The sequence below is a fragment of the Mauremys reevesii genome, linkage group 9, assembly GCF_016161935.1.
Source record: "Mauremys reevesii isolate NIE-2019 linkage group 9, ASM1616193v1, whole genome shotgun sequence".
NCBI classification, from domain to species: Eukaryota; Metazoa; Chordata; order Testudines; family Geoemydidae; genus Mauremys; species Mauremys reevesii.
The window spans coordinates 67,416,849-67,441,680 of NC_052631.1; the positions used below are offsets into that span (position 1 = coordinate 67,416,849).

A 24,832-nucleotide genomic window follows, 5' to 3' on the forward strand; every position below is an offset into this window, starting at 1 on the left:
CTGCCCTGCCCATCAGCAGCTACTGGTTATCTCTGCTGCATTACTTTATTTGATAGCCGCAAATGATTAATGACATCAGACTATTATGTAAATCAGTGTTTCCCAAACTTGGGATGCCGCTTGTGTAGGGTAAGCCCGTGGCGGGCCGGGCTGGTTTGTTTACCTGCTGCATCCGCAGGTTCGGCCAATCGTGGCTCCCACTGGCCGCGGTTCGCTGCTCCAGGTCAATGGGAGCTGCTGGAAGCAGCATGGGCTGAGAGACGTACTTGGGAGGGGAGGGATAGTTCAGTGGTTTGAGCATGGGCTTGCTGAACCTAGGGTTATGAGTTCAATCCTTGAGGGGGCCAATCTGGGGCAAAAATCAGTACTTGGTCCTGCTAGTAGAGGCAGGGGGGCTGGACTTGATGACCTTTCAAGGTCCCTTCCAGTTCTAGGAGATCTCCATTAACTTATACTCCTAAGTTAGAACCACCTATTCCTGTGGCAAAGGCAGCATCACAAACATTAACCTACAGGCAAATAAGCTTATCAGTGCAAACCCTGCAGGGAAGAAGTTAGATACAAAACACCCAATATTGCTCTAGCTGGAATGAATTCTGATAATTGCATATTTCCATTTACAAGTTCTTAGACATCATCAAAGACATTAAAAAACTGCCAATTCCTTCCCCCCCATTTTGAATTTTTTTGCCTTTTTGCAATTTTTATTTTTTTTCACAATAAAACAAAACCAAAATATTTTAGTTTTTGAGAACTGTTTTTAATAATTCAGCTTTTGGTTAAAAAAAATTAAGACCATCCCCAGGCCTCCAGCTCTTCCCAAGGAGCGGCCCTGGATCTTCCACCAGAATGCTGAATAATTTTCAAAAGATTCACATGTCTGTATAGTGCCTAATGTGACAGGACCCTGACCCACAAATAGGGTTCCTAGGTGCTATGGTTATATAAATAATACTCCTAACCTTGCAGTGGTGGCTGATGACTTTTTTTGACAGGTGAGGCAGAAATCACAAAATAGTTATTTCCACATCCACCCAACGTATGACATAATAGCTATTCAAATTTTACCGTATTTATAGTGAAGAAGCAGCAGGCAGACCTGGGAGCTGGAGCCACCATTATTGGCTCCTCATGCACACACACACACAGGGCCCGCCCCATTAGGGAGGGGACCAGCAAGGCACAGGCCTTATCCTCTGCAAACCCCCTGGAGCCAGGGCTTAACTGCTACAGTCCTGCTGTGGGCCCACCAAGCTATGGTTACCACAGAAAGGCCCTTGTAAAGTGACTCCTGGGCATGGTAAATTGCCATTGTAACAAGGCAGCTTTGTTAGGCACTATTAACTATACCAAGATTTGAGCCTCACACTGCACTACAGTCCTTGTACCTTCTGGTGTTGCAGTTCACTTCCTGAGAGAGTGAGTTGTGATATTTAAATCAAATCACAATTTATCCTTAAATCTGTATATATTTATCAGTTTAAAAAGAATATGCACAATTATGTAGCTTTTGTGAGTTCTTGGTTAGGCTGTGCCTTGCTTGCCTGGGCTGACGAGCCATCACTGCTACCTTGTTTATTTCAACGTATACTCCTTATCACAGAAGTGGAAGATAAATTGATAATTAAACACTGTGTCAACTTAGGAAAATGTCAGAGTGAAATTCTTGTTGGAAAACTTATCTTAATTTCTTTTTTCTTAATTATTTTCTTTCAGTGCAGTCTCTTCAGCTATCATGAGAGCAACTTCCTGGCTTTGCCCTCAGAATCTGAGCATATTTTAAAAAAACATCAGAAATGAGCTGGACTGGCTGTCAATGACAGGACTGTGAATTATGCATTGCCTTGCAATCTAGGCCACAGTGGAGAAACAGGCTGAATCTCTGGATTTAAATTCAGAGATATTACAAAATGTGGGCAAATGTGAATGGTTTTCATGGAGCCACACTTGTCGGAACAGGGAATTACTGAGGAGTATCTTCAAACCAGACAGCAATCTTCTCTCATATATGCAGGGACTGATGCAGCTGAACAAACTGTTCATGATTCCGGTCTCACTATTGCATGCGAATCTGGAGAGGACTGTGCTGCAGCGATTCTTACCAGTGCAATGGCTCCTAGTGATTATTACAAGCTGATGCAAGTTAAAAGGGCAGGTTTAACTTATGTCAAGACCCAATTTGGCTTCCAAACAGCCCCAGGATTGGAAGAAGGGGAAAGAAAGTTGACTTTGGACTTGCCCCACTCCTCACCTGCACCAAGATATGCCCGGTGCAGCTGAGGATCTAGCTCTAAGTGTTTACCTCAGTCCTTCCTGTAATATGAAGATATTTACCAGGAATATGTTTGAGGCTTAATTCATTAATACTTAAAAGTGCTTTGAGATCCTTGAGGGAAGAAACTATAGATGTAATAAGTGTAATCATGAATATTGTCTGCTATTTCTTCTCCTTCATTCCCATGCAAGGATATTTTGACTGCCAAGCTTCCTGACACAATAATCCCAGAGAAGGAGAGTCCAAGGTTACAAATAATCAGACACTTAAATGACCAGAAATCACAGAATGATAATATAGAAGTCTGGATCATGTGCTATATTTTACCAAATGAATTTCCTTAGATTTGGAGAGTTTCAGGATAGAGTCCCAAACGCTACAAAAGATTTTTTTTAAATATTTCAAACAGAATTTTTTAAGTAATCTAGACAGATACGAAAATTATTCTGTGAATTTGGATCAGGGTTGCATTAGCCCATCCATAATCTCTAGTGCCACATATAGCTGGTCTAAACCATCATACTGAGCACAGTGGTTCTGGAGCAGCTCTAGGCATTTTGCGGCCCCAAGCACGGCAGGCAGGTTGCCTTCGGCGGCTTGCCTGCGGGAGGTCCCCGGTCCCACGAATTCGGCAGCAGCCTGCGGGAGGTCCGCTGAAGCCACGGGACCAGCGGATCCTCCACAGGCGTGCCGCCGAAGGCAGCCTGCCTGCCACCCTCACGGCAACCAGCAGAGCGCCCCCAGCGGCTTGCTGTCCCAAGCACGCACTTGGCGTGCTGGTGCCTGGAGCCACCCCTGCAGTGGTTTGAAGCAGTATGAAGAAAGCCTGTGACTACTAGAGAAGGCTGAAATTTTTCATGTAAAAACTTTTTTAAATAAAAGATGTAGATTTAAATCAGCTAGAACAATTTGCAAGTTTGGGTCTGAATTTTTTCATTTAAAAAAAATGGGGGAAAATCCGTAAGAATCTAATTTTTTTTTTTTTACATAAAATGTTTGGGTTTTTTTATTCAAAACTTTTTTCAAATTTTACTTTATTAACCTCTTAATACATAAATTAAAGTTTTATATTGGGTTGAACAAAATGTTTTGTTTAACCAGAAATACTAATTTTCAGCATTCTTGGTTCATAACAATTTTTGGAAAAATTTAGTTTCAGATAACCCAGAAACAATTTTTGAAAGTTTTTTTCTTTTGGCCACTGAACCAAAAAATTTGTTACTCAGACAACTGTGGTTACTATACCTGCACATAACCAAGGTAACTCAAAATAACAATCTTTTTTTTCTCTTTTATTTTTCACATCTTTATTTCCTTAAATGTAAACTATATTTCTCCCTAGATCTCTATCTTGCCCCATTTTTTCCCTATGGAGCAGAAAATGACTCTCTTTTTAAAAAAATCTGTAGTGTAGAAATGTGTAACTTGTACATTCTTTCTAATAGAAAATGGTGGCAGACGGTTTCTGCATGTTGCTTTTACCCCTTTAAGAAATGCACCTACAGAGATGAACATTTATCTTTGTATACACATTTGCCTTTGGATATTTTTCTCTTCTTTACAAGCCTACTACAGTTTTCTAATAGATATTTTGCATAAGATGCAGAAAGTAGCCATGTACAACTGATGTCATACAACAATGGGACACTGATAATGTTCATGTTCCAGTCAGCTGAAGCAGTTGCTACTGGAATGGAAAGAGGATAGATTACATTTTGAATGCATCTTAGGTGAACTCGAAGTACTAGGCTGTTTGGTTTGTTATCCCCTTTCTTTTCAGTCAACTGAATCTTCCAATATTGACAGTGCCAGTCATCTTCTAGGAATGAGGAGGGACTGGAGCTGTTTCAGAGGCAACTCAGATTCTAAATAGAACCAAAGAGAAGTGGAATCAGAGGAAATACACTTTCATTGAATGGGCCAACTCTTTTGTTACACAAGTCCTACCAAAAAATGGTCACATCTGAAGCTGAATCATTCTTTCAGTGAACTCCTGTTACTTGCTCGGTTTTACAGGTTTATTGGCTGAGTGAACGCCAAGAGAACAGGAGCTCAGAAGCTTCTTGCAGGTACCCAGAGCCTTGTCATGATTTCTAGACCACAGAAACCAGAAGCAGCACATTCTGGGTGTATATATGATTGAAAAATAAATCACATCCAGTCAGTCCAAGTGACATCAGTACAATTCAGTGTTAATAGCAAGAGTACCAAAAACAAACTCCAACAATAACATTTACAAATGGATCAGTGAGTTGCCAAAAACAAATAAATATAATAAAAGATCCTTTCCCCCCTAGTAGTGAGTAGCATGTATTTTGCCACCTGCCTATTAGTAGTCATCCATCACTGTTTCTAGGTTATTGATATTATGTCCACCACAACATGGAACTGACTCAGACCTCTGTGATTGCTCATATGGAAGAACATACTTTAAAAATCAGTTTAATACAGAAGAAATTATTGTTAAACTGAAAGCTAACAAAAATTTAGGACCCGACTTTCAAATACCTGGGCACACACTCATGCATGGAAAACTTCAAGAGTAATTACCAAGACTGAGTTTGGGATGTTGCACATGAAAATGGCTACTTAGATTCATAACCGGGAATGGGCACTACTGGCAGGAAAACCTGTGTTTTTCTCCCATTGTAACTAAGGGCTGGAAGCTGTGTACTTTCCCCCACATTATTTGCATTGGTCAATATATTACTACCATTTTGGATGTACTCAGGGATTTTGGATTTTTTCAAACCTGTACAGATTTTCATCCTATTTTATATTGCTGACTTATTGATTACAGTCTGCCTGTTCCTTTGACACTGCACAAGAAGTGTTGTAGAGAGAGCATTGCTTCTATATAATATACATTGGTGCTATGAAAAGATATTGCTTGGGAAATGAAGTAGGCATGAATCATTTTTATTTCCCTGTTTGAAACAAAAAATTAAGAAATCAATTATTCTTTAATATACTTAATTATCTTTTAATGTGTCTCAAGTTACATAGCATATGTACTATAAAAAGGCACTTGGTATGGCCCTCTGAACATGTCATGTACATGCTAATGATGAGAGATGAGACCACTTGCTCTTGCCAAATTCAGAACCAGCTAGCAAAACACATGGCTCTGGTGAAAAATGAGTTTCTGAGCTGCCACGTTTTGGAGATGGAAGCAGGATAGAAGAAGTCCACAGTACTTCCAGAATCAGGACAATTCCTTTCAAACAAGAATATTTGTGTTTACAATTTGATTTTATTAATAGTTTATGGGGAAGATACATGTAAAAACCCAACTTTAAAATTTTTTTGAAACCCCAGAAGGTTTCTCATTGCTACCAATTATGCAAAAGACTAAGACTATATTTACTCCATGGTTTGGATCCTAGGGTTTGGTGAGTGTTGCATTCACGAAAAAGGATACAATTCCCTTTGATAAGAAGCTCGCTAAATGAGTTTGAAAACCAAACACAACTGCACTGTGATTAGCATTCTGTAAATCTGTTCATTTACGCATACTAAAGGATTTGGGCCAGATTACCTCATGGCATAACACTATTGACTTCAATGGATTTTCACCAGAAGGGAATTTGACCCTATATATTCATTAAAGCCTAGACTCTGAGCATGAGTAATTTTATATAGCTTTGCTTCTACATTAGTTGAGGTCTTTATTTTGAAAAGTTTGATTTAAGGATTTGTCAAATTTCTGTACTATGCTCACCTTTGACAGTGCATAAAAAAATCAAACAAATGCTCAGAGCTACCAAATTGCTACAAGGTATCAAAGAAATGAGCCCTTTAAAAGAGTGAATTCATCTACAGGTGGTGTTTGAAAGTGTTTTCACAGCTCAGCAAAGGAGTGTGTTAACATTACTTGTCACATACATTCTGTCAGACCCTAAAGAGTTCTAGAAAACAACGTTGATAAAACTTCGTCGACCATCAGGGTGCACTTTTGCTTCTGGTTCTGCAATAAATTTAGATGAATGCATTATACTCACAGGTTACTGTATTCAAATGATAATTTTTGCTTGCTTCTTGCTATTTACAAGGCAAGAATCAGCTTCATATGACTCATCACTTTGTGGGAGTTCAATGCCAAGACTGCTTGCACACAAAGGGAAATTACATAATTATACTAAATTTTGCAAATCAAAAAGTGTTCTCTTTTTAATTGTATAGGTTTATTTTATATTCCATTAGCAGGGGATGTTTTCCTTAGCAGGAACATTTATGTAGAACAGTTAATTTTAATTTCTGAAGGAATCAAAACTTAAACAGTTTGTTTCCAAATAAAATCTCTTTCTTTTTCCCCCCTCCCTATAATCTGATTAAGGAAACTGTCATTTATTTATCTAGTGTAAGCAGTGGTTCTGAGTTGCACCTTTTATTGAACAGCTGTTCTAATGGGGGGAAAAAAGTCGGGCACTGACTTACATACTTAGCAGTCACTGGACTATGTTCAACTGAAGAAAAATATTTTAAAATTAATGAGAATTAAAAGAACTTACTAAAACAAATTTAAATAGGATTAATTCCAACAGATTGATGGAAACAGACAGGGCTTTAAAATCAGCACTTCTTTGAGGAAAGGAGGGCCAATGGCAAAACTTTGATAAAAATTAAATTTCTCTCTCTCTCCAACATTAATTTTTCAGGACCTTGTAGCAGTCCTATGCAGACAATTCTGCACTAAGCAGGTATTTCTGATGTAGTCCCTTCTAGCTGACCTGTAAACTGTCACCTTTATCTCTGGAGAATGTCAGGGCCGAGTAAAACTGAAGGAGGGGAAGAAATCAGGAAAATCACTTCTAATTACTGTGGTAACAATTCTGAAGCTGATCAGAAGCACCACAAATTCACCCTTACTTCTGACAACAGCAGCAGAACCACAAGGCTGCTTGGCTTCTTGATCGACAGCACTGTCTGATTCTTGAAAATTCCATGGTTTCACTAAACAGGATTTCTAGATTGTGTGTAAGTGGGAGGAGATGATAAAGGGCTTTTCATAACTTAATAACTAGTCACAGAGTTCTTTTTAGTCAGTTTGAATGCTTCATAAAATTGGATTTTTATTAATTTTTTCACCTAAATTTCCTCTCTATGCATATTTACAAAAGATTATGACATAAAACACTGGTTAAAAGCTAACACACACCTAGAGGAAGGCAGTCTGCATACTTCAAGATGCTTTATGTGTTCCTGTGAACATTAGACACAGTGTTTATACTTACCACCTACTAACAAAACAAGACAAAATAAATATATATTGTGAAACTCACTGATATTATTCATTCTCTATACCACTTTTCTCTGTATTTGTTTGAACATTCTGCAAAGCCACTTTGTGGTTTTTTTACGCTGAAAGCAGAATTTTTCTTTCCCTGTTTGCCTTGATACTGCTGGACCACAAGGAAGGAATTTAATTGTTGGCCTATCCAACATTGTGTAGGTGGAAAGACTGTTCTTTTCCCACTACTTTAGGGAAAACTCTGAGGCAGGTTGTTTCATGACTCGTTGGCAGGTTCACAACTCCTTCTATGGGGTCCTGGCCAAATTCCAATCTCATAATTACATTCCACCTACCTAAAATTCCCCTAGCAGTTTAATTTGGACACTATATTATTCCCCTCCCCATTTCCTAAGCTGTTGTGAAGCAGTGCTGCTCTGTTCTGACTCAGACATGGATGAAGTAACTTCTGTGAGTGTCTAAATTCTGCTCTATATTCTTGCCTTTAAGCTCCCATTGATCAGGGGCAGCTCTAGGCACCAGCAAAGCAAGCAACTGCTTGGGGCAGCCCATTTGCAGGGGCGCAGCTGGCAGGGATCCAGCCTGGGAGCTGAGAACCAACAGGGGGCCCTGTGAGCTGTAGTTCCTTGGTTAGCTCCCTGCCTATAAAGCCAGCCCTGGAGCAGGGAAATAACTACATTTCCCAGCATTCCCTTGGCTGCTATCAACAGGAAAGGGACGGGGAGGGAGTATGGTAGCTGAAACCTCATGCTGCAGCTTGCTGTGAATGGAGAGCTCACTGCTAGAGCGGGATGGCACTGTGACTGGGGAACAAGTGTGCCCAAGGAGTAGAAGGCTTTGCCCCAGATATCCCCTTCAGAAGACATCCCCAGACTGGATTAGGGATACTGGTGTGACCTCACCTTGCAGCCCCCAAAGAAGGAATTGGATGGACTAAATGGACAGTGCCCTTCTCTATCTGAAGCCTAGCAAGGGAGGTATGTGGATCCCACTAGAATTTAAAATGAAAAGTAAGGGAGAGGAGGCTCTACTGGAGCTGGGCAGCTTTAGATACAGTACCAGACACTTAGGAGGATTTCCACTTCTGAGCCATGGAAGCAGACATTTATTTTTCCTTTCCAGATTTAGCTAATATTCAGAAAGGGAATCTAGCACCTGCCTTCCAGATTTGAACACTCTCAAAATTCAGGAGTGCTCAAGCTCAATTTGGGCAGCTGTTACTTCATTTCTTCCAAATCAAATATACTGATCCACTGTAATTTGCTGTAGAAAAAGTAGGATAAAATTGAGCAAGAAATGCTTCCCAGTGGTTTTCCCAGGACTGGAATTGCTATTTTCAACAGCCATTGCTTTTTTTTTTTTAGTTGTTTAAAAGGAAGACAGTGATATTGCATTGGCAAATTCCCCATAGAAACAAAGAGTGGAACAAAAGAATAATAAAGGCACCTCGACTTTTCCTCGTTTATGGAGGACAGTCTTATAATATGCATCCAGATATCCTCCAATCACACAAGCTGAAAATTGTTCCACTTTACTGCAATTCTGTAACCATATGGGAACCAATCCTGTCTCTGTTCTGTGCACATCCAAAATTCCTGCTGAATGACCTGCCCTGGGAGCGAGTTACCAGTGACCCAGGGCTGGGGCAGAAGGAGGGTGCAGGTGGGGGGTTGCGAGAAGAGCCCAGGGCTGGGGCGGCAGGGGTGCAGGTGGAGGGGGCTGAACCCTGGGCTGGGGCAGCAGGAGGTGTGTGGGTGGGGGGGCACTGGTGCGGGGGAACAGGGGAGCCCAGAGCTGGTGCAGCATGGGGTGGGGGGGGGAGAGAGCCCAGGGCTGGGGTGGCAGGTGGCAAAAAACCTAGAGCCGGCCCTGCCATTGACATCAGTGGGAGTTGTATTAGAAAGGCAAGCAGGGCTTGGCCCATTGGGCTGAGAGTGGAATACATCATTTGAAAGTTGTCCAGCACAGCTGGTTGGAACTTTTACTGAAATATACTGTTTTGCTGAAGCTGAATCGGTTTCCATTAAACTAGGGAGGGAAGGGGAGACAGAGAGACTGTTTCTCAGTGGTTATGGAACTGGCCTGGGATGTGGGAGACACAGATACAAATTCCTGATTTGGAGTGATCTGGGATAAAAAACTCTGTTCTAAATCAGGCAGAGCAGGTACTTGAATTTGGATCTCTCCCATCGCTGGCCAGTACCCTGACACACATACACCACCCAGGATATAGACACAAAGACACATACACACTTTCTTTTATTTTTGTGAAAATGTTTGACAGGTTTTGGTTTTGTTTCAAAAAACAAATTTTGAAACCTCAAAAGTTGCCATGAAACAGCATTGTTATCCTCTGATCAGCTCTATTATTCAACTCTGTGTTCAGGAAGTTCAGACTTGATGAGAGGTGACTTAAATGCCTGCTCCAGATTCTGTCTCCTTGAGTAGGACCTTCTATTCATTCAAATTTTAAAATGTACATGGAAATTGATATTAAACAGTTGCAGAATAATAATTCTTGAGGGCTGAACCAGCAGGTAGACACAAAGGAAGAGCAATTTTTGTTTTGAGATTCTCATTTCAGACTGTGGAAGAGCTGTCATTTTCAAAGTTCCTTTTTGGTAAAAATAATTTACCAGTAACTTCCATACATATTGCGAACACCTATTTTCAAAAGTCCCTTAGGGAATTAGGTTACCAATTCCCACCAAAATTCAATGGGGGTTGGTCACCAAACTGCATCAGGTGCTTAGAATCACTCTCCTAAAGCCATGGAAAAAAAAGGTAATGAGGAAATGGAAGAAACAAGACACCCTGCTATATTTAAGAGGAATGGATAAAAAACTACAAGCATGCGTTTGGAGAAATGGAGAATCAGAGAAGTGTGAAGGGAACAGAAGAATGGTAAAAGGTAGAGAGCAAATCAGGAAAGGCAGGGAGAAGACAAGAAAAGAGGAAGAGGAGCATACGCACTGGAACCAGGGATTCTGGGGGTGCGGCTGCACCCCCTGACTTGAAGTGGTTTTCATTATTTACAATTTGGTTCAACAGTTCAGCACCCCCATTATAAAAATTGTTCCAGCACTCTGAAGAGAGGTGAAAAAATGGACTTTGTGTCTTACTCAGAACTCCACTGACTCTTTATTCTGGCCTTGTCTTGTGGTGACACCATTTATTCAGAAATTTCTATATATTTCATTCCCTGAAGCAAAGCATGTGGTGGTGGTTGGATACACTGTAATAAGCTTAATGATAGATTTTGTGGATAAATTGTTTGGGTTGCTCAGTGATTGTCAGTCTGTTGTGATGTATATTCATAGAGAACGTGTTTGTTTGCCTACTGAGGGAAGGGAATGGAAAGAAGAGAGAAAATCAATTTGGGCACAATGACCTGCATTGGTTATTTTAGTAAGTGACTTAATAGTTACTGTAAATTCTTGTGACACTCTCATGCCCCGTTCAAAAGCAGTATGAATGGCTTGATGGCAGTACACACCACACAGCCAAATTACACATTTTCCCTCTTCTGTTAGTGGCATCCTCCCAAGTAAGCAGCATGAAATGTGATGAGTGTTCAGTGAGCCTGACCTAGTGGCTAATAGCATGGGACTGGGAGCCAAGAACTCCTGAGTCCTAATCCTGGTTCTTCTCCATTGACTCATATGCCCTTGGAAATTGTCACTCAGCCTCTCTCAGGCTCTAATTCAACTCCAGTATAAGTCATTTGAAATCTTTTCAAATCAGACACAATTACTTTATAGATCAAATAGGGACAACATAGTGAGGATTGCACTAAATGTGTAAACTGTCATATGCACTATATACTATCAGGGGCGGCTCTACAAATTTGGCCGCCCCAAGCAATCATGCCCGGGAGGCGCCCCCGAGCCGCGGGAGCAGCGGAACTGCCGCGGGCATGACTGCAGAGGGTCCGCTGGTCGCGCGGCTCAGCTGGACCGGCGGCTCCGGTTGAGCTGCCGCAGTCATGCCTGCAGGAGGTCCAGCCGAGCCGCGGGACCAGCGAACCGTCCGCAGTCATGCCTGCGGCAGGTCTGGTCGTCCCCGGGCTCCGGTGGACCTCCCGCAGGCATGACTGCGGCAGGTCCACTGGCCCAGCCTCCCGCCCCCCTGGGAAAGGGCCGCCCCAGGCGGGTGCTTGCCCCGCTGGGCTCTAGAGCCGCCCCTGTATACTATGTTGACTAATACATGCTAGGTAGCGCATATATATGTATTATCCACACCATATATATTTATATAAATATTAGTATGCATTAAGCAACCCCTAAAATTAAGAACAAATTTTGTAACATTGATAGAGCCTAAACTGGCGTATACTGTACCATAATCCTGTTCATTTATGCTAAGTTTCCAATAATTCCCTGCATTTGCTGAAGAAAACATTTTGTATACACAGATAGGAAGCCTGTCAAAATGAAGATACATTTCGTTCTATGTCTTCATGTAACCTAGAGAAGTACTTTCATGGACCAATACCTGGAATACTAGTATCCAAAACTAAGATAAGGAAGAAAAGGAACAATGTGCTAGGGAACTGGGACAAACTGATGGGTTGTATTTTAGTGTAGTGTTGAGATGTGTAATTTGTAAAATCATCATATAAATAATACTAACTGAAATGTATAACTTTGGAGCACACCTGCATAAAGTGAATGTAACATCACTGCACAAGATGGCTTCCTGGAGACTGCTATTGCATAGAACTTTTTTCCTGTACTATATTATTATTGGCTTAGAGCAATAAACCTGACTGACATTGGTTATTTGGCTTCTTGAATATATTTCATAATAGCCCAATATGTGCTCAAGCAATTGATTATACAATTTATCAATAAATTGGTGAGTCAGCCAGGAGCCATCTAGCCAAAAGGTCAGTCAAACCAAGCAGTGCAGGTTCGCTACCTAACTGCTTGGTGTGGGATAATGGTAATTAAGTGGTGGGACACTAGTTTTTGTTAATTTCACTTACACTCATGCAGATGGCCAGGCCAGGTTGTGGGGCCCGGGGTGGAATTCTATAATAAGCAATACTATGGTGAAATGCCTTTTTAAAGTAACTGGTTTTACAGATAGTGCATGGTAAAGCACTTTAGGCAAAATGCCCATAAGTTAGGAATTCCTAGGCGAAAAGCCACATTTTAAGTATACATAAAGATTAAAGCACTTATCTTGGCTAAATGCCAGACATAAAATAAAAAGAGAGGAAAAGAATTCTCTCTCCTGTAATCCATTTGGCATGCAGACAAAAGGAAAAGGCACTGGGGGAACACATTCAGGTTTTGCAGGTTTTGCAGCCCTCCCAGAGCCACACGTCCTGGTTTCCAGCCCTCCACACACACACACACACACCCCGCTCTAACCCATGGAACCCCACTCCCCTCTCAGAGTTAATAATATAACCTTCTTTCGCAGATATTTTTCCATACATGTCAAGCGTCTCATGCCCCTTTCGCAAGCAGTATGATTAACTTGATGGCAGTGCATACCAGCTGGCAGTTTTTCAAAGAGACATTATTAAGGGCACAAGAGCAAACTATCCCACTGTGTAGGAAAGATAGGAAGTATGGCAAGAGACCACCCTGGCTTAACCAGGAGATCTTCAATGATCAAAAAATCAAAAAAGAGTCCTACACAAAGTGGAAACTTGGTCAAATTACAAAGGATGAATATAAAAAAAATAACACAAGTATGTAGGAACAAAATTAGAAAAAACAAGGCACAAAACAAGCTCAAACTAGCTAGGGACATAAAAGGAAACAAGAAAACATTCTATAACTACATTAGAAGCAAGAGGAAGACCAATGGCAGAGTAGTCCCGTTACTCAATGAGGCAAGGAAGACAATAACAGAAAATGTGGAAATGGCAGAGGTTCTTAATGACTTCTTTGTTTCGGTTTTCACCAAGAAGGTTGGTGGTGACTGGACATCTAACATAGTGAATGCCAGTGAAAATAAGGTAGCATCAGAGTCTAAAATAGGGAAAGAACAAGTCAAAAATTACTTAGACAAGTTAGATGTCTTCAAATCACCAGGACCTGATAAAAATGCATCCTAGAATACTCAAGGAGCTGACTGAGGAGATATCTGAGTCATTAGAAATTATCTTAGTCATGGAAGACATTCCAGAAGACTAGAAAAGGGCAAATATAGTGCCCATCTATAAAAAGGGAAATAAGGACGACCCGGGGAATTACAGACTAGTCAGCTTAACTTCTGTACCCAGAAAGATAATGGAGCAAATAATTAGGCAACCAATTTGCAAACACCTAGAAGATAACAAGGTGATAAATCACAGTCAGCATGGATTTGTCAAGAACAAATCATGTCAAACCAACCTGATAGCTTTCTTTGACAGGGTAACAAGCCTTGTCGATGGGGGGAAGCAGCAGATGTGGTATATTTTGACTTTAGTAAGGCTTTTGATACTGTCTCACATGACCTTCTCATAAACAAACTAGGGAAATACAACCTAGATGGAGCTATTATAAGGTGGGTGCATAACTGGTTGGAAAATTGTCCCCAGAGAGTAATCATCAGTTGTTCACAGTCATGCTGGAAGGGCATAATTAGTGGGGTCCCTCAGGGATCGGTTCTAGGTCCGGTTCTGTTCAATATCTTCATCAATGACTTAGATAATGGCATAGAGAGTATACTTATAAAGTTTGCGGACGATACCAAGCTGTTAGGGGTTTCAAGTGCTTTGGAGGATAGGATTAAAATTCAAAATGATCTAGACAAACAGGAGAAATGGTCTGAAGTAAATAGGATGAAATTCAATAAAGACAAATGCAAAGTACTCCACTTAGGAAAGAACAATCAGTGGCACACATACAAAATGGGAAATGACTGCCTAGGAAGGAATACTACAGAAAGGGATCTTGAGGTCATAGTGGATCACAAGATAAATATGAGTCAACAGTGTAACACTGTTGCAAAAAAAGCAAACATCATTCTGGGATGTATTAGCAGGAGTATTGTAAGACACGAGACATAATTATTCCGCTCTACTCCACACTGATTAGGCCTCAACTGGAGTATTGTGTCCGGTTCTGGGCACCACATTTCAGGAAATTGGAGAAAGTCCAGAGAAGAGCAACAAAAATGATTAAAGATCTAGAAAACATGACCTATGAGGGAAAACTGAAAAAAAATTGGGTTTGTTTAGTCTGGAGAAGACTGAGAGGAGACATGATAACAGTTTTCAAGTACATAAAAGGTTGTTACAAGGAGGAGGGAGAAAAATTGTTCTTCTTAACCTCTGGGGATAGGACAGGAAGAAATGGGCTTAAATTGCAGCAAGGGCGGTTTAGGTTGGACATTAGGAAAAACTTCCTAACTGTCAGGGTGGTTAAGCACTGGAATAAATTGCCTAGGGAGGTTGTGGAATCTCCATCATTGTGGATTTTAAAGAGCAGGTCAGGGATGGTCTAGACCAGTGGTTCCCAAATTTGTTCCACCGCTTGTGCAGGGAAAGCCCTTGGCAGGCCGGGCTGGTTTGTTTACCTGCCGCATCCACAGGTTCGGCCGATCACAGCTCCCACTGGCTGTGGTTCAGTGCTCCAGGCCAATGGGAGCTGCTGGAAACGGCGCGGGCCAAGGGACATACTGCCCGCCACTTCCAGCAGCTCCCATTGGCCTGGAGCAGCGAACCGTGGCCACTGGGACCCATGATCGGCAGAACCGAGGACGCGGCAGGTAAACAAACCAGCCCACCAGGGGCTTTCCCTGCACAAGCAGTGGAACAAGTTTGGGAACCACTGGTCTAGATAATACTTAGCCCTGCCTTGAGTTCTATAATTCTATGATACAGCCAAATTATACATTTTCCCTTTTCTATTAGTGGTGTCCTCCCAAGTAGCAGTGTGAAATGTGCTGGATGTTTATTGAACGTAACTCAGTGGCTAATAGCATAGGATTGGGAGCCAAGGACTCCTGAGTCTCATCCTGGTTCTTCTCCACTGATTCATGAGCCCTTGGGGATAGTCAGCCTCTCTGAGGGTTAAATCCAACTCCAATGTAAGTCATTTGGAGTCCTTCCAAATCAGACACAATTACTTTATAGATCAAATAGAGCTAATGTAGTGAGGATTAGTTAGTTTACCAATCTGCTAAATGTGTAAACTGTCATATGTGCTAAATACCGTGTTGGCTAATATATGCTGGTTAGCATATCTATAGCTATATCAATAACTTTAACAAAGCCCTGGCTACCTTGGTTTTCACATACTGTTACCCAGGGTTCTTGCAACCCAAAGCTCTTGGTAACTTTTACTCTGTGTGAGGTGATGTCAGGAAATAAATCAGGGGAGACACAGCCGTCCAACCGATAGATGGCTGGCACAAAGAAGCCAATACAAGAGAGCTTTCACTTAAAGCTAAACTTTACTGAGTCTCAAGCACTTAAACACATCTGTAACAGGTTATTAACACACCCCCAGCTGAGTGTGGCTCTCGAGTGGCCCAGTGGCAGCCCGTCTGCCGGTGGGGAACACAAGATGCATCCAGAGGGAGAGACCGGTCCCAAAGAGTCTCCCTACCTCAAACTTTCCCCCCTTATTTATACATTAGTAATAGAATGACATGTCCCTTAAAGAAAACTTGTTAAGCAAGCAGTTCCAATGGTCAAGCAAGAGGCTCCTTCTGATTATTGATTAACCAGGTGTGGGTTTTTCCAGAGTTTGCAGCCTTGAGTCCTCAATAGACTTTGCTGCTCTTTTAAAATGCATGTATGAGCAACTTCAACACAATTCTCATCAGGAAGGACGCGGGGTCAAGCTGCCCTTTCTGTGGCACCCCAAAACTCCTCCCTCCTGCCTTTAACAATAAGCCATAGTGGTTTCAGGCACCTTACTGGTTTGCCAAAGTCTCCCCATACAATACATCAGTACAATGAACATCCTGGCCATTTGACAGCCAGTGAGGAAACAGAACTACTATCCTTCTCCAAAAGCACAGGCCCCTCTAAAACCTGAGCTAAATCAATACAGGGTCTGTGATACATTATTCAGATAATTACAGTATTATTTAAATATTCATTTCTAGAGCTCCCGTCATTCATGGTATCTAGGCACAATACTTCATATGATTGAGTACTTAACATTAAAAGTAAGAGGAACAAAACACAATGCTTCCCTGCTGCTTGCAGCATTTAGACATGACATATCTAGTCAGTTAGTGAAGGATAAAGGATTTCATAGCTTTAATCAGTTGGGAAAGCCAAGCAGAGAGATGGTCATGCTTTGAAAGATCCAAGTTTACCTTAAGCATACTGATGATGGGAACAAGTTACAGAGATATGGGAATGCCCTGCCTTCAACTCCCACAAACTTCACACAAACAATGGAGTTTCAGTGTCCTGGATGAGCATAGGTGGTGGCACAGTGGGCTAGAGGTGGAGAGGACTTTTTTATCCTGGGTCTGTTTCATTTAGGTTTTTCCATGTAGTTATCAGCACCAAGAATTTCACCTGGAAGTCAAGTAACAGCCTGTGCAGAGAATAAAACACAGGTGTAATATGTTCTCCTTGAAGAATAACCATTATCACCCACAACCAGGTTCTCGGCTGATGCTGTTAGTGAAGTTCTAAGACTTGGAAAAGAGAAGACTAAGGGGGGACATGATAGAGGTATATAAAATCATGAGTGATGTTGAGAAAGTGGATAAGGAAAAGTTATTTACTTATTCACATAATATAAGAACTAGGGGTCACCAAATGAAATTAATAGGCAGCAGGTTTAAAACAAATAAAAGGAAGTTCTTCTTCACGCAGCGCACAGTCAACTTGTGGAACTCCTTACCTGAGGAGGTTGTGAAGGCTAGGACTATAACAATGTTTAAAAGGGGACTGGATAAATTCATGGTGGCTAAGTCCATAAATGGCTATTAGCCAGGATGGGTAAGAATGGTGTCCCTAGCCTCTGTTCGTCAGAGGATGGAGATGGATGGCAGGAGAGAGATCATTTGATCATTGCCTGTTAGGTTCACTCCCTCAGGGGCACCTGGCATTGGCCACTGTCGGTAGACAGATACTGGGCTAGATGGACCTTTGGTCTGACCCGGTACGGCCTTTCTTATGTTCTTATGTTCTTATGACTCTGAGTTTCAAGTATGATATTCCAATTGACTTTACCTGATCCTATGTTGAAATTCTCAGATGGAGAGCATTCTAGAAGTACAATGTATTCTTTACAAGCATCAATTAATTAAGTCTGACATACCTCCTTTGAGATAGGAATGTATTTTTATGCAGTTTTTATTGAAAACTGAAGCACACTGGGGTTAAGCACTTCCATAAAGTTACACAGGAGGTCTGCAGGAAAATGCAAGAATAGAACCCAGAACATTTAAGTCTCAGTTCTGTGTCCTTTAGACCACTCTCCCTGTCTAATATATCATCTCTAGAATTATCACACATAAGGATGGCTCTTCCAAAAAATAGCAACAATTCAAGATAGATGGAATATATTGCCTAACAGTAGACCTCAGGACTTGTTCAGAGACATCTCTTCTTTACCAAACCAGTTTGGCCCATCACTTCTATTCATTCCTTCTGGCATATTGACAACCCTGTTTATTAACTGTCCACTAGGCCTCCTGTTGTATATCTAGCACATATAAAATGAGCAGAGGCATGCTGTTTGCAATGTTGTTATAGTCATGTTGGTCCCAGGATATTAGAGAGATGAGAAGGGTGAGGTAATATCCTTTATTGGATCAACTTCTGTTGGTGAAAGGGACAAGCTTTAGAGCTTACATAGAGCTCTTCCTCAGTCACATACTCTTCAGAGGCATATTGTCTTTCTACATGTCCTTTATAAACCCTGTGCTAATCTGTCAAGATTCTTTTTCATTTACACAAGTAACTATAGAGATTAGGAAGTGTTGGATTATTTTCTAGCAATATATAAAACTAAAAAAAATGGTTTTGATCAAATAGCCACCCTAAAAACTCAGATGTATATCCAAAATACAGTGGTTACTTTGCAAGAATTGTTCTTTGGGAAAAATTTTCAGTACATCCTGCTTCTGGGCAGGCTGGAATGACTGCCAGTAGAACCTCCCTTGTTGTATTTTGGCGCTTCCTCCACCAACCATTGCAGCAGGTGGAAGGGCAAAGACAAGTGAAAAATATTATTATTAGTTTAACTGAACTTTATTGAATGTCCGAAAATATTTTGGTTCAGTTTCTGTTTGACTTACCCATCACATTTGGATCCGTTTTTATTTATCCAAATCTATTTGCCCAGCGCTAACATTGCCTCTTTCCTTTTTGAATTATTGCAGATGCTTGCTAGTTACATCCACCCCACAGCTGCCTTTTAAAACTAAGGATCTCTTTGAAAAGGCCTTGGGCATCACAAGGAAAGTTTCACCAGCAGCAAATTTTCCTGGTGATGACGAAGACAAAAAACTGTAAGAAAACCTAATTTATTTTTTGTGAAAGTTGGAGTGTATGAGAGAGAGAGAGATACCACTGAATGCCTATTCCTATACATTCAACTTTCCAAGTAAAACAGACCACTTGCAGTACTGTATAAAGAAAAGTAACATAAATACTTAGTCCTGACTTGCATGGAAATTTAAAATGCATTGGTTCTAGTTAAAATTGATTTCTTTGAGAAAATAGATATTGGTTCCACCCAAAAGAAAATATTTAATAGATAAAATGTACTTCTCTAACCACTGTATATTAAAGTGATAAATATACTGATGCAGCTGAGTGATCCAAGTGGTGGTTTCAATAAAATTGTTTCACTTAAAATGGGCACAGTCTGTAGAACAAATTGGCTGGCATTCATATAGATTGATTCTGAAAATATGTGATTCCTGCTTTTTTCCAAGCTAACAACCTGTCTGGTCCTCAGAATTTTAGATTCACAGTTCATTTGGAGTGAGTTATAGGGAGAGAGGAGGGAGAAGGTGTGGTCCCCTGTGAGGCCACAGAAAAGGTTTAAAGTAGGGTTGATCTCAATTTTTCCCTCTCAACATGAATTTTAGAGGCTTTGAAGAAAAGTGTTGGACTGATAACTTTGGAGTCTGAAGTAAGTAATATATTCATGTAACAGGTGTAACACAGGCTATGGTGCTGCATACATCCCCCACCAACATGCACAAAGATCAAACAATCACGTATGCTAAGATCCTCAAAAGCAAGTGGTGATTTTGACTACTCATTTTTAGGCACCTCAGTGAGGCCTGATTTTCAAAGACTATATGGTGCCAGAATTCGGGCACCCAAAATCACTAGTCACTTTTGAAAATCTTATCCCTAGTCTAGATTCTTAACTGGTATTTTCATCAAGGCTTTCAGTGCCTGTGCATCCATTCAAATATTTGTAATGCTAGAAAATCAAGCAACATTAATAATTGTGGCTGGTTACCAGGGTATTTAAAGGGACCTCTCTGCAATATGTAAGCAAGTAAATCCTGAATCTAATTATAATCTACAGCCAGTGTCTATGCCTATGTCTATTAAAGCATTTATTTTCACTTAAAGAGGCAGAGCTGATTATATTGATCCCTCTTACTTAAATGGCTTGGGATGATCAATTTTGGGCTGTAAACCACTGATGTTTTAAATGCATTACCTTAATGCCCCCTTTAAGTATTGCCAGTTGTCAACTTTGTTAACCTATGGTATGAAGCTATTGCCACAAAATAAAATGGCAATAGGTAGCACAAATATGAGGAGGAAGATTTAATAATGTTAAGCAAAACAAATCTTCATCTTAGCCTGTAACCTCTGTTTCTCCAGGGCACTTTTGTGTATAAAGTAAAACTTCTGACTATGCATTTTTGTACATCGTGTAGCAGCAGAAGCCAAGTAAAAAACCTCTACCTTGACATAGCTCCCTCTGTTGTTTTATTTTCTAAAGCATCCATCACCCAAAAAATGAGCTTCTGTACAAAATTAAAATACTAGATTCAGCAGACAAGAAAAATAAGTCATTCAAGCAACATGGGCAAAGAAAATAATCTAAAACAATTAATGGACAGAAGAGGGGAAAAGGACAGGAATGAACTGATATGAACTGAAAGGCCTTACTTGCAGAAAGCTTTGATTACAGCTGCAGATTTATTCATCAGACATCCATAGGAAGGAAGTTCCACAGAGATGGTTCCTGAACTGAAAAAAATCCTGCCCTCAGGCAGCTTTAGATGGAGAAACAGAATCTCTGGGCAGAGGGCAAGGATATAGCCATACAACAGTGTTTTTCAAACTCGGGTTGCTGCTTGTGTAGGGCCAGGCCACTTTGTTTACCTGCCCCGTCCACAGGTCAAGCCGATCGCGGCTCCCACTGGCCGCGGTTCACAGCTCCCACTGGCCACCGCTTCCAGCAGCTCCCATTGGCTTGCAGCAGCGAACTGCGGCCAGTGGGAGCCACGATCAGCTGGATCTGTGGACAGGGCAGGTAAACAAACTGGCCCAGCTCGCCAGGGGCTTTCCCTACACAAGCGGTGACCCCAGTTTGAGAAACACTGCTGTATATCATGGAAAAGAGTATATACGCTGCTGGTTAAAGCAGAGGATGGAGGTCAGGATCCTTGTATTCTAATCCTCTCTCAGACACTAGCTCACTGTAGCTTTGGCCAAGTCACTCAATATTCCTCTACCTTGATTTGTCTATCTTGGGTGTAGGAATAGTTAATGCTTTTAAAAAGCCTTATGAATTTTGGATGAAAATTATGTGCAAATTGTATTATCATCTGCTAGAAAACTGCATTTGCTTTAACCTAAAATCTTATATACTGCTTACTAATGTATGTATCTAAATATTGTTGAGTTACACCTTTTTTAGAATCTCTGTAGGGCTTCATTAAGCAATCAAAATGACAGACATGACATGCAATGAAATATTTATACATTCCATGTTTTGGGGGCCCTCTGGAGTCCAAATGTAACATCCAGGATTCCCCATTTTCCTACCAAACTCTCCCACAAAGTCTCAGCAACCATTATCTAGCGAGGGATCAAACATCCTTTGGCAGAATTCTGATTTTTTTCCCAACCTCCAAAACAACTTCTTTTTTCCCTGAAAAAAATTCAAAACATTTCTGTAAGTTATTCAGTTCATAATCATATGTAATCTTTAAACATATAAAGGCACAGATTGTCCAACATGAAAATATGCTGTCCATAATAAGTCTGACTTGCACTTACACACATGCACAGGTACTCACCCTCTGAAGTATCTCAAAAGTGAATGAATTTGCCTACTATTCCACATTTCAGATGGCATACAAGGATAACATTTTCCTACAAAGTCTGGGGAAAATCAGACAAGAGATATAGGAGGTATGGCTATCAAAGTTAAGATAGGGCTTTGTTTTTGGCAGCTTTTTCTGTCTTCAAAATGACTTGGCCGAGATATGCCCAATTTGCTTTACTCTAGCTGGAGTTGGTGAGTAGTGTCTCTTACTAATTTTAGAGCGGTATTGAGATAATTAAGTGACCCAGTTTGAGAAACACTGCTGTATATCATGGAAAAGAGTATATACGCTGATGTTAATTCTAGAGAACACTGATCATTTGAAGCTGCATGACCTTGGTAATAAGGCTAATACAGAGAGGTCATTATTGGGGCAGGGGTACAGTTATAGCTATTTGGGTAAAAGTAATTGTGCATTTCCACCTTAAGGCTTCTGTGACCTGGGAATAATAGATAGCCATCTATTTAATTTGTAATGTGCCTATTACGATAGTACACAGGCACCATGAACACCCTAGCAGAGAGGGCCCATAAGCCCACGACTCTCCATTTGGGTGGTGAGACAAAGACTGGGTCAGGTTTGTGTTCATTTTGGAAATATTTCACACTGCCTAAATCATTTCAGAGTCAAATAGATTCATAGATTCATAGATTCTAGGACTGGAAGGGACCTCAAGAGGTCATTGAGTCCAGTCCCCTGCCTTCATGGCAGGACCAAATACTGTCTAGACCATCCCTGATAGACATTTATCTTACCTTCTCTTAAATATCTCCAGAGATGGAGATTTCACAACCTCCCTAGGCAATCTATTCTACCCTGACAGTTAGGAACTTTTTCCTAATGTCCAACCTAAACCTCCCTTGCTGCAGTTTAAGCCCATTGCTTCTTGTTCTATCCTTAGAGGCTAAGATGAACAAGTTTTCTCCCTCCTCCTTTTAGATACCCGAAAACTGCTATCATGTCCCCTCTCAATCTTCTCTTTTCCAGACTAAACAAACCCAGTTCTTTCAGCCTTCCTTCATAGGTCATGTTCTCTAAACCTTTAATCGTTCTTGTTGCTCTTCTCTGGACCCTCTCCAATTTCTCCACATCTTTCTTGAACTGCAGTGCCCAGAGCTGGACACAATACTCCAGTTGAGGCCTAACCAGTGCAGAGTAGAGCAGAAGAATGACTTCTCATGTCTTGCTCACAATGCACCTGTTAATGCATCCCAGAATCATGTTTGCTTTTTTTGCAACAGCAACACACTGTTGACTCATATTTAGCTTGTGGTCCACTATAACCCCTAGATCCCTTTCTGCCGTACTCCTTCCTAGACAGTCTCTTCCCATTTTGTATGTGTGAAACTGATTTTTCCTTCCTAAGTGGAGCACTTTGCATTTGTCTTTATTAAACTTCATCCTGTTTACCTCAGACCATTTCTCCAATTTGTCAATGTTTGTGTTCTCTTATGTTGCCCTAATTGGTTCACCCTTGTTCGTAGCCAAAGCTCAAAGGTACACTCTTCAGGTCATCAATCTACTGGAGAGCTGTGTCTGATATACAGACATGAACAGAAATCTTTGTAGTAAGCATTTTAATCTAGAGAGAGAACACAGGGTGTTCTATCAAGCTTTAGATGTAGTACTGTGCATTATGGGACCGGTAGATATGTACTGTGTTAAAACTGGAAATGAAAATACAGTTGTATGCCTACAGCTGGAGTTCTCAGCAATTTCTGGCTCTGAAAATTGAGGCGAACTCCCCTCATCCCACCTCACTACTGCTTTGCATCAATCCAAATTTTAGGTTTATATGTGAATCAGGCCAACAGTTCATGTTTCTGCTCTTTTTTTTCCAAGCTGTTCTCATGGCAAGAAAGTGAGTTGCTCTGGTAATTGGTGAGTAAACTGCCATAGTAGTTTACTCTACATATGGCAAAATTACTTAGTGACTCTTTAGAATATGGACTTGAATTTAAAGGGGCCACTGCTTCTTACCTCACTTGAAATTAGAGATGATGGCATTGTTCTAGTTAATTACTTATGGCAGGGTTGGTTGGACTCATGTGATGGTGTTACGGGAAAAATAAAATAGAAAATGACTTAGGGGACTTAAGTGAGATGCTTTAAACTACATAGCAGATCCCCTTGTTCTGGGTGCCTTCTATATTTGATCAGTAGTACATAATTTGTAATTATGTCAAATCACACAAAAACCCTGTGACAAGTAAAGTAAAATTGTGTGTATGAAGTTTGCTTGGACTGCATTGATTGTGGTTATAGAGCAGTATACTCCTTAATAAATGCTGGTGAATTAGAAAGAGATTGAACAGTTACTGATAAGATGCTTTCATCACTGAATGCACTAAACCCTTTCTTGTTCATTACATTACTGTACACATACAGACATGATATAGCAATGTTACAGATGTTCTTTTATTTTTTTTTTAAATCCAGCTTTTGAGCACCACAGTGCTCTCCTTCAGGTCAGATCTGTGGAGCTCAAAAGCTTGTCTCTTTCATCAACGGAAGTTGGTCCAATTACTTCACTCACCTTGTCTATCTCAAGGTTTCACTTTGTCAGGGGTAGATTTCACACATACCGACTGAAATAACAGCAAGAGGTGTCCTTTCTCTATAGAGGTTAGGGAAAGCTATGCCGCAAATTTTTTGCTGCATGGTTTCTTTTTTCCTCCTTTAAGAGCCTCAGCAATAAGTTCTTGGCTGTACTGAAGACCTGAGAAGCTGGATAGCTGAAAAGGGCTATTTCCCCCCTATTCTCATCCCTGTGCTTTCACTCTTTGTCACTTGTTAATGCTTCTTACTGTTAAGGTACATTTTAGAAGTCTGAGATTACACTAGGGCCATAACAGTGAAAAAGAAAGGCACTAAACTGAATGTTTTCCTTGAATGTTCACTACATTGGAATTAGGGTTTCTGTTTAGCTGTTGATGGATGCACCTCAGGAAGTCTTGCAGTTCAGTTTTGATAAGAACCAAAAAGTATGGATGCTTATTTGATCTGTAATAACTTGTAAAACTGGTGTAAGTTTCTTATGAGAGAATCTTGTGAGATTTCCTATACTCTCTGCCTTC

General features: G+C 40.8%; 1 long non-coding RNA gene across 2 annotated transcripts in view; it reads right to left on the bottom strand.

Moving 5' to 3' along the window:
• Positions 1 to 3,922: 3,922 nt before the first annotated feature.
• Positions 3,923 to 24,832, bottom strand: part of LOC120371374 — a 57,615-nt gene continuing 36,705 nt past the window's right edge. The window contains exon 4 of one of the 2 annotated variants that reach the window (XR_005584312.1): positions 3,923 to 4,140. This is a non-coding gene — a long non-coding RNA (uncharacterized LOC120371374). Of the gene's footprint in view, positions 4,141 to 21,457; positions 21,578 to 24,832 lie in introns of those variants that run through there. The other variant, XR_005584313.1, reaches the window with a different exon arrangement.